The following is a 9781-nucleotide window of genomic DNA, read 5'->3' as shown; positions in this document are numbered from 1 at the left end:
GATTAAGGAAGCTCTAGTGTCCGCTCCAATCGTCCAAGCACCAAACTGGGATCATCCTTTTGAAATCATGTGTGATGCTTCAGACTATACGGTTGGGGCTGTGCTGGGTCAAAAGATAGATAAGAAGCTCCATGTTATCTATTATGCAAGCAGAACCTTGGATGATGCTCATGTGAGATATGCTACAACAGAGAAAGAGTTGCTGGCTGTAGTCTTTGCATTTGAGAAGTTCAGGAGCTATTTGGTTGGATCCAAGGTTACTGTCTATACAGACCATGCAGCTTTGAGGCACATCTATGCTAAGAAGGACACCAAGCCTAGACTGCTGAGATGGATTTTGTTACTTCAAGAGTTTGATATGGAGATTGTTGATAAGAAGGGTATAGAAAACGGAGTAGCTGATCACTTGTCCAGAATGCGGATTGAAGATGAAATCCCGATAGACGATTCAATGCCTGAAGAGCAGCTGTTGGCCATCAAAAGTTATGAAATAGCGTACAACAAGAAGGAAATCGAAGTAGCATGTGCGGTCAAGGAAGAAGAGCTTCCATGGTATGCTGACCTTGTGAATTACCTTATCTGTGGAGAAATCCCCAAATACCTTGATGCTTACCAGAAGAAGTTCTTTAGAGACATCAACCATTACTACTGGGATGAACCTTATTTGTATAAGAAGGGTACTGATGGCCTATTTAGAAGGTGTATTGCTGAAGAGGAAGTTCAAGGAGTGCTGGAACACTGTCATGGTTCTGCTTATGGCGGTCACTTTGCTACCTTCAAGACAGTACAAAAGGTTCTCCAAGCCGGCCTTTGGTGGCCTTCCATGTTTAAAGATGCACATGGATTCATTGCTAAATGTGATCCCTGCCAGAGAATGGGGAACATCACCAGGAGGAATGAAATGCCGCAGAGCCCTATCCTAGAGGTTGAAGTCTTTGATGTGTGGGGAATTGATTTCATGGGACCATTCAATCTTGCTTCCTATGGTAATAAGTACATCCTTGTTGCTGTGGACTACGTCTCCAAATGGGTTGAGGCCATTGCATCTCCAACTAATGATCATAAAGTGGTCTTAAAGCTGTTTAAGAGCATCATATTCCCCAGATTTGGTATCCCTAAGGCTGTGATCAGTGATGGAGGTTCTCATTTCATCAACAAGGTCTTTGAGAGTCTGTTAAAGAAGCACGGTGTAAAACACAAGGTAGCCACTCCCTATCATCCTCAGACTAGCGGGCAAGTAGAAGTATCCAACCGTCAGATCAAGGCCATACTCGCCAGGGTTGTTGGTGTTTCAAAGAGAGACTGGTCTACCAAGCTAGATGATACACTTTGGGCATACCAGACTGCATACAAGACGCCAATAGGAAGGACGCCATTTCAGATGCTGTATGGGAAGTCATGTCATCTTCTAGTTGAGGTAGAGTACAAGGCGATCTGGGCTACTAAGTTGCTGAACTTGGATATCAAGGAAGCTCAGGAGAAGAGATCGGTTGACTTGCACGAACTTGAGGAAATAAGGCTTGAAGCCTATGAGAGTTCAAAGGTGTACAAGGAAAGAACAAAAGCTTTCCATGACAAGAAGATTTCACCAAAAGACTTCAAGGCTGGAGACCAAGTGTTACTGTTCAACTCCAGACTCAAGCTATTTCCCGGAAAGCTCAAGTCTAGGTGGTCAAGTCCTTTCACTATCAAAGAGGTTCTACCATTTGTTGCGGTATCGCTATTTGCTAAGGACGGGTCAGAGTTTAAGGTGAATGGTCAGCGGCTTAAGAAGTATCTCGCGGATAGCGTCATTCCTGAAGGAACTACAGTTAATCTTCAGGAACCTCAACTCGCCTAAAAGAGTAGTAAAGTCAAGCTTAGTGACTTTAAACAAGCTCACTTGGGAGGAATTCCCATGTTTATCTTTGTAAATAGCTCTTTATCTCTTGTTATTTTTGATGTGTTTTTGTAGTGTCTGTGATTTTCAGGAATTAATCAAATTGGAGTCAGAGGAATAGAGAAGGATCAGACTCGATGTAGCCTACTCGACTACAAGTCGAGCCAGCCCAATGGACAAACTCCAAGCCTTAAACGAAGCCCAACTCGATGCTAAGCCAAGCCCAACACCACCAAGCCCATTAAATCGAGTTAACCTTCCAACAAGTCAACCTTATAGCCAAAATTCAAATTTAAATCCGGTCAACGAGTCAACTCGACCCCACGTCGAGCCCACCACCTCGAGTTTGCGCAAGGAATCTTCAAAAAAATTCAAATTTGAATCTGGCCGACATCTACTCGACCCCACGTCGAGTCAGCCACGTCGAGTTAACGCCAAGACCATTCAAATTTCGAATTTGAATTCTAGATCCAACATTTGCTGCTCCCACACGCTCCTCACCTCTCCTTTTGTCTCCTTGGGCGTCTTTAAAAGGGAAGAAGCACTCCTCATCCCTCTCACTCTCTCATTTCTTCAATTTCTCTCATTTGTTTTACCTAAAGCTCTAGTTCTCTCATTTCCCCTTTGCATTTGCGTTTTAAAGCTTTGAAGTTCTTAAACTTTGGTTTTAAAACTCGATTTCAAAGTTTAAAACTCACTTCTCCTCTTTAAAAACTCTATTCTCTGCTCGTTGTGTTCTTCTTTTGCTGAAGGAAACACCATGGATAGTGACCAAGAAAGAAAGAAGGTTTCTGCAAGACATGCTGCACGTGGTTTTGCTATTATCAACGAGAGGATTCCAGCCCCTGCTTGGACCGGTCATACCAGTTTAGATAGCCCCGATCGTGTAGAAAGAGAAATGGTGCTGAGTCAAGGTGGGTATGAACCTACTCGACGTCACGTCGAGGAGGGACGTCGAGGAGACTCCTCGAGTTCAAGAGATGACGATGCTAAACATTTGGCCAGAAGGAGAAGAGAGATAAGCCGCGGTAAGAGGGTTATGGAAGCAGATTTAGAAGCCACACCAGAAGAAGGAGCTGTTGAAATGGAAGAAGAAGGAGCTGTTGAAATGGAGGAAGAGATCAAACCTGCTAAGCCCGCCAAAAGGGATAGAAAGAAGAAGAAGCCTCCTACTCCTAAGGAATACTATAGCTACCTAAAGTCACTGGATTTCGAAGGCACAAGACATCCTCATCGAGAAACGATGGCTGCTTTGGGAATTGCTGAAGATGTGGACTACCTTGCTGAGATGTGCGGTTTAAAAACCTTCCTGGGGTATAGTTTCGAGGGATATCAAGTGGAGACTTGCCAGCTCCTAGCTACTCTTGACGTACACTTCTACGCGGATGATCAAGAAGAAGAGAATGGGAGAGGTTTTGGATACATCACGTTCTCTGTCAAGGGAAGAGACCACTCACTAACGATCAGGGAGCTCAATCTCTTGTATGGATTCCCGAGCAAAGAGGGATTGGTGCAAGATTTCGATAAACACGAACTTCAAGCCTTGTGGAAGACGATCGCCGGACCAGGAGATTACATACCTTCGAAAAGCAAGAGTTCCTCTATTAGAAGCCCAGTGGTGAGGTATCTACACCAGTCCATTGCTAGCATGTTCTTTGCAAAGAAGATCACCGGTACCATGAGCGAAGGCGAGCTGCAGCTTCTGGACTTAGCTCTCCTATTCACCTTAAGAAACACTAGAGATGGAGCAGAAATGGTGGGAGATAGAGGAAATGCCCCTCTAATAGCTGTGTTCTTGGATCATTTATTGGGATACAAGGAGTATGCTGCAACAATGCATAGGTCAGAGCGCAAAGGAAGCTTGACCATTGGCGGAATTCTAACACCGATTCTGGTAGCTGCGGGTATAGACGTGGGAACAGGAGACGCTTCCCCAACTTGGATCGATATGGCGTACCTAAGGAAGAAGGGTTACCTTGATAAAATAGCTCCTGAAGGCGTGTTGCTCTATGTGTTCAACCACCCTGAAGAAGGGAATTCTAGGCTGCTTATACCATGCACGAATCACACCACGATCAGGGCTGGTGAGAACATCGACTTCAGCCCACCATCCTTCATTCTCTAAGATTCACAAGTCGCCCCTGCCTCTCCACCGCCTCAAGCAATGCACGAGGACTACCAGGAGCAAACCCAAGATGCTCCTGATGATTATGCACCAGAGCGGTTCTTTTTCGAAAATACAAAGCCCCTAGGCAGACCAAAAGCGAGAGAGAAGCTCACAAGCGCATAGGACTCCTGCAAGGATTGGGAAAGTTTCAAGGGAAGGCAATGCGAGGATTGTCAAAGAAGGTAGACTCATTGACCACCATGGTGAAGAAGATGGCGCTTCAGATCACAGACCTCCAGAAGAAGTCCAAGCATTCCCCATCATCATCAGAAGAGCGAGGTACTTTGAGAAGAAGCGGTTCCACAAGCATGGCCCCAAGACACGCGGTAAAGCCTGATCCTCCCAGATATTCATCCTTTGAACCACGCTAGAGGGAAAGCCAAGAGGAGTCTGCACAACTACCTAGACGTTCGCAAAGGCATCGCAATAAGCGGAAGGTTCAGCGGCCAAGTCCAGAGACAGACTCGACCATGGAGCTCGATGACACGTCGAGTCTGCACGTCGAGCAGCCTGCTCCAGAGCCAACTAATCCTTCTCACACGCAGACGGGTTTTGACAACGAGCAGGAACCTCCAGAGTCAAGCACAACTCCTTCTTACACAAAGGAGAGCATGGATGGGTTCCTCGACACCTACTTTGCATAAAACCAAAGTATCACTCATCCCTAAACCATTGTATTATTTCATTGCATTAGTTTGCTTTTCTGTTTCACTGTTTGTTTCTCTTGAGCTCTCTTCTGAATTTTTATTACACAAGGGACTGTGTAATTTAAGTTTGGGGGAGGGTCCAAGAAGTATTTGATGTTGTGTTCTATTTTCTTATTGCATAATCATCTAAAGCATAGAAAAACCAAAAAAAATTTGAAAAATTTCGAAAATTGTAATACAAAAGAAGAGTGTTCATGTAGTTCGCATTGCCATTTTAAGACTGTTTTAGTATGCTTTCATTTAGGACTGCTGCATCATGCATTTGCATTGGAGATTATGATGATTATAACCTTGTAAATATGCATATTCACTAAGTAGAACTCACTGCCCAGGTTGTTAGTTCTCTAATGCATATTCGACTGAACTTGAAGTAAGACCGCACCATCTTTTGAATTCAACGCTTGACTTTCTTGTTTTTAGTCGAATCTCGCTTTGATCTGATGCTATTCCCTATCTATTTGAACTTGAATTTTGACTTATAATTATCATGCTGTGCATTGTGCTATGAACTCATGGATACCTTAAAATACTTGGACTTTCTTTTACCTTTTGGTCACTCTTGCTAGTCCAAGTAGCTGACTCCCATCTTTGGAGCAGTTATTCCCCACCCTTAGCCTTAACCTTCTTTCAAGCCATTTATCATTTGTGTGTGAATGTGAGGCCTTATTTCGATTGAGCTTGGTAGAAAGTGTTAGGTTTGTAACGACAAGGATAGTATCTCATGTAGTTCTGGTTCACGTTATCTGGACCAGATAGGACTAGGTGGGTGCTTAATTATGGGTTTGGGATGTTCTTAAAAGAAAGAAAAGGTTGTGATCATCACTGGAAGAAAAGAAAAGGGAAATGAGTCCTTAGGAGAAGTAGCTATAGTAAGAAAAGTCTAGTAAAGGATTTGGGTATGCAAAAGTAAAGAAAAGGGTTCTGTAAATAGTTTAAAGAGAATGGACAATAAGCCTTGTGTTTACGAGAAGAAAGAAAAGGGAACCCTAGTTGTTAAAGAATCCTAATCCGCTAGACAGAGCAAAGTAAGAAAGCTTCTCCTAGGATAGAAAAGCAAAGAAAAGAAAGGAATGATGTGAATAAAAGTCTGTGAATGTTTGGAGTGCAAAAGGGTAGAGTTAAGTTCATGTTCTGGGATTAGAAATAGGACCTCCATTTGAGTTGATATTGATTACATTCTGGGTAGATGGGGTCTTATCCTTGTATGCATAGCTTGATACTCACCTTTAGCATTCTACTAAAGCTCAATCATTCTTGAGAGATTCCCTGTTGCGATTTAAACCAGATCTTTAAGGGACCATCTTTGTCTCTAAACCTTTACCCTTAAGCCAAATGTGTTCTTATCCAATGCATAGTATGATTCACGGTTCCTACTTAATCAATGTTAAAGGGAATGTGCTGATTTGAATGCTTGAATTGATTAAGGCAGAGGTTAGGTTGAGATGTGAAGGAGATGTCTAATGTTTTTAAGTAGAGATCAGTCAACCTTGCATTCTAGAATTAACAACCTGGACATTGAATTCACTTACTCTATATGCATGTTTTTGGTTCTGAGTCTCCACCTTCAAACCTCTTCTCCAGCTTAGTTCTATTTGTTTGCTTGAGGGCAAGCAAGAGCTAAGTTTGGGGGAGTTGATGTCTCTGTATTTTACCACTTTTAAACACACTTTTCTCGTGCATTTAGCTAAGTTTCACCTCTCTTTCATTGCATCCAGAGTCCTTTTTATATCATTTTCATCACTTAGTACGATTTGCATTGCATGGTATATCATGTTGCATATTGGATGAGTTTCAGGTGCTTTGGGGTTTATTTTGGGACTTAATGGAGTAAGGAGGAGCCAACACAACCTTGGAGCTAGACTTGGGATCGAGTTGGAGAGGAATGAAGCCATTCAAGAGTATCCAGAACCAGACTCGACGTCATGGACTCGACATGAGGTCGAGCAGGTGCTCAGAGATCACCAAAGGACAGACTCGACTTACCAGGCTCGGCTCCAAGTCGAGTAGGACGTGAAGAAGCTGTGGAGGAATGGACTCGAGCACATGGACTCAACGACACGGGCTCGACGTCACGTCGAGTCGGTCCTCCGCCGACTCTCTATTTTGTCTTGTAGCTAATTAGGGCAACCTAGTATTTCCTATAAATAGGGGTTCACGCTATTATCCAGCGGATATTCCTTTTACCCAGCAGATATTCCGCTGCTCTCTTTAAAAACCCTAGTTTTGTAATCGTTTTTCCCTTTGAATCTTTGAGTTTTTGAATTTCGTTTCTTCTTCAAAGTTGTAGATCTTGTTCTCATCTATAACATACTTGCTTTTCAATGATTTCTGGGTTTATGCAATTTTCTGGGTTTTTATGCATGATGTTCTTCAGTGTTCTTGAGTAGTGGATTAGGGTTCTTGAGGATGGGTTATATTAGGTGTGGAATCCTTAGTATATTTAGGTGGTTAAGTGTAGAATTGCTTGATTTCCCTTCTGGTTTAGTAGATCTTAATGCTATTTCCTCTCTGATCAATTGGAAGTTGATCTTAGACATTTCCACACCCACAAGGTGTTTGATGAAATGTCTGAACCAACTATTCCAGAGATTTGCATACTCTAGCCCAAGAGATTGGATGTTTAGAATGCTTATTGACTTTATTAGATTGAATCATAATGCCTGCTAGGTTATATTTCTTCAATGAGAATTGAGTATGAAAGTGATTTAGCTTGAGAATCTCTGTCACGAGAGTGGATTGATTTGTATTCGAATCTATTGTCTAGGGATAGCTTGATTGAGTTTGTTAACCACCTAGATAGACTAAGGAGACTGCTATAATCGATTACCCCATTCCTCAAGACCCTTTATCTCTATTGCTTGCTCGTTTATTGTTTCTGTTAGTTTATGTGTTCTACTCGACCTGCTTGCTTATTTCTGCTTAGTTTTGATAGTTGTTTCTCTTTATGCATGTTCATTCCTGTTCAGTAGTTTATTCGTTTTTATGCATGATTGCTTAGGATTGTTAGATAAACAACCTTCTATTCTGCTTGGCTTGACTTAGTATTCTCTGATCGCATCTTGATTGATAAATAGAGCACCTGATTGGATTGACAACCTAAATTGCTGCAATGACATGATAGTAATCTAGGGTAATTGATAGTAAAATCCTAGTATCAATAGCCGCTAACCCTAGGTTATAGGATAAGTCGGCTAAAATCCCTTGATTCCATTACTCAGCTCAAGCAGGCAACGATACATAGATCAAAGCAATAAGATCAAGTTCAATTCTAGTCCATAAAGCCCTATAACTAAGTTGTGTGTGCTTGTTATAAAACGATGGACATTCGTAAGCTAGGTTCGAGTGTATTAAGTAACCTTATGAGAAACATAAACACTTGATATCAAGAGTTAGGTCATGAATCTAACTACATTCTTTACACTACAAGAAATATGGGCATTGATAGCATACGATTAACGCTATCAAAAGTGATTAATAGCTCATTATCAAATGCTGTGTTCGCCGCAGCTATAATAGGTCGCATCCTTATTAGAGCGGTTAGATAATGCTACGATATTTTTCATCTATAGTAGCGTTGATTTGCACTTGCTATGATATTTTACCATCTTTAATAGCAATTTATTTTGACGCTATATAAGTTTTATGATAGCATTGTTATTACATGCTATTATTTGGTCTGTCTTACTATAGCTTTTTGTATTAATGCTAAAATATTGCTTTATTATTATAGCATTGGTTCAGTGTTGCATATTGTTTTGCTGTAACATTTGTATATGCTATAGTAATTGACGAATACATCAATAATTCTATGCAATATGGCCCTGTTTCAATTTTCATACTATCCTGAAACCTGATACCACAACATGATTATCAAACAAGTCTCAAACCAATATTACATTACCAAATCCAACAAGACATTACAGAATTCAAATTCATCATTCAAGTCTCAATACAAATAAAAACAGTAGTAGAGTAAACCTGATTAGTTTAACATAATATCACTTTATCCTTTGGCCATGCAACTACATATCCAAATGCATCTCCAAGACACTCTATCTCAGAAGACGGCTTCCAAACAGCTGCAGTATTCACATTCACTATATCAACCCAAACCTTAACTGCATTATCACCCAAGGGAACACAATTAACAGTGTGATTTGGGTTGTCTGACGCCCAACGTCCTTCAGCAACCACCTTGTTGTTACCGCTAATATCCATTAGCTTGCACTTCAGATTTTCTTTGGGAGCATCACTTGGACCGTGACGCTACAATGGTTGCAATAGAAGACAAGTTATAATTAACATGAAAAAATCTTAAGTGTAGTGGACACTTAGAATTGACAAAAAATTTTGTTTCGCTTGGCCATTCTGTAACATAATCAAACATATATGAAAAAATATTATTAAACCAAACTTAAATTAAATAATAGATCATAATGACAGAGTACTTAAAATATGCCGTACGTTGAAGCATGACAGTGGATCAAAACTGGTTTCCGCTTGCTGCATTGGATTGACATGATGATAACCGGAATTAACCATCTCATTGGAATAGCCGGAATTAACCATCTCATGAGAATACCGGAGTGAACCATTTCAGGAGATGGCACCACAGTCATTGGAGTTGAGACAATTACATGGTTTTGAAATTCACATGGCCTATTTTAGTTCATCTAATTAACTTTTAAAGTTTAATTTTTTCATATAAACACAAACAGATCAATGACAAACCTCTTTAGCAAAAATATCATCCATATCAAAATCCGGCCTTAGATTCACAATTGCTAGTTTCATCGATAAGAACTGTTTTAAACAAAACACATACATTATTAGGAAGGTAATGCAAAATTAGAGTCTTAATTAAAAACATATTTTCTACTAATGGAAATGAATTTTCAGAACTCAATTTGTCTCTCTTTAACATAACATAATTTAAAATATTGCTTCTTTTTATCATAATGTTTTGTTGAATATATTTATTTAATTATATTTATAATTGTTTAAGAAATTAAAAAATTGCATCTACTT

The sequence above is a fragment of the Arabidopsis lyrata genome (genome assembly GCF_000004255.2).
Source record: "Arabidopsis lyrata subsp. lyrata unplaced genomic scaffold ARALYscaffold_7, whole genome shotgun sequence".
NCBI classification, from domain to species: Eukaryota; Viridiplantae; Streptophyta; class Magnoliopsida; order Brassicales; family Brassicaceae; genus Arabidopsis; species Arabidopsis lyrata.
Note: the sequence above shows the minus strand (reverse complement) of the source record.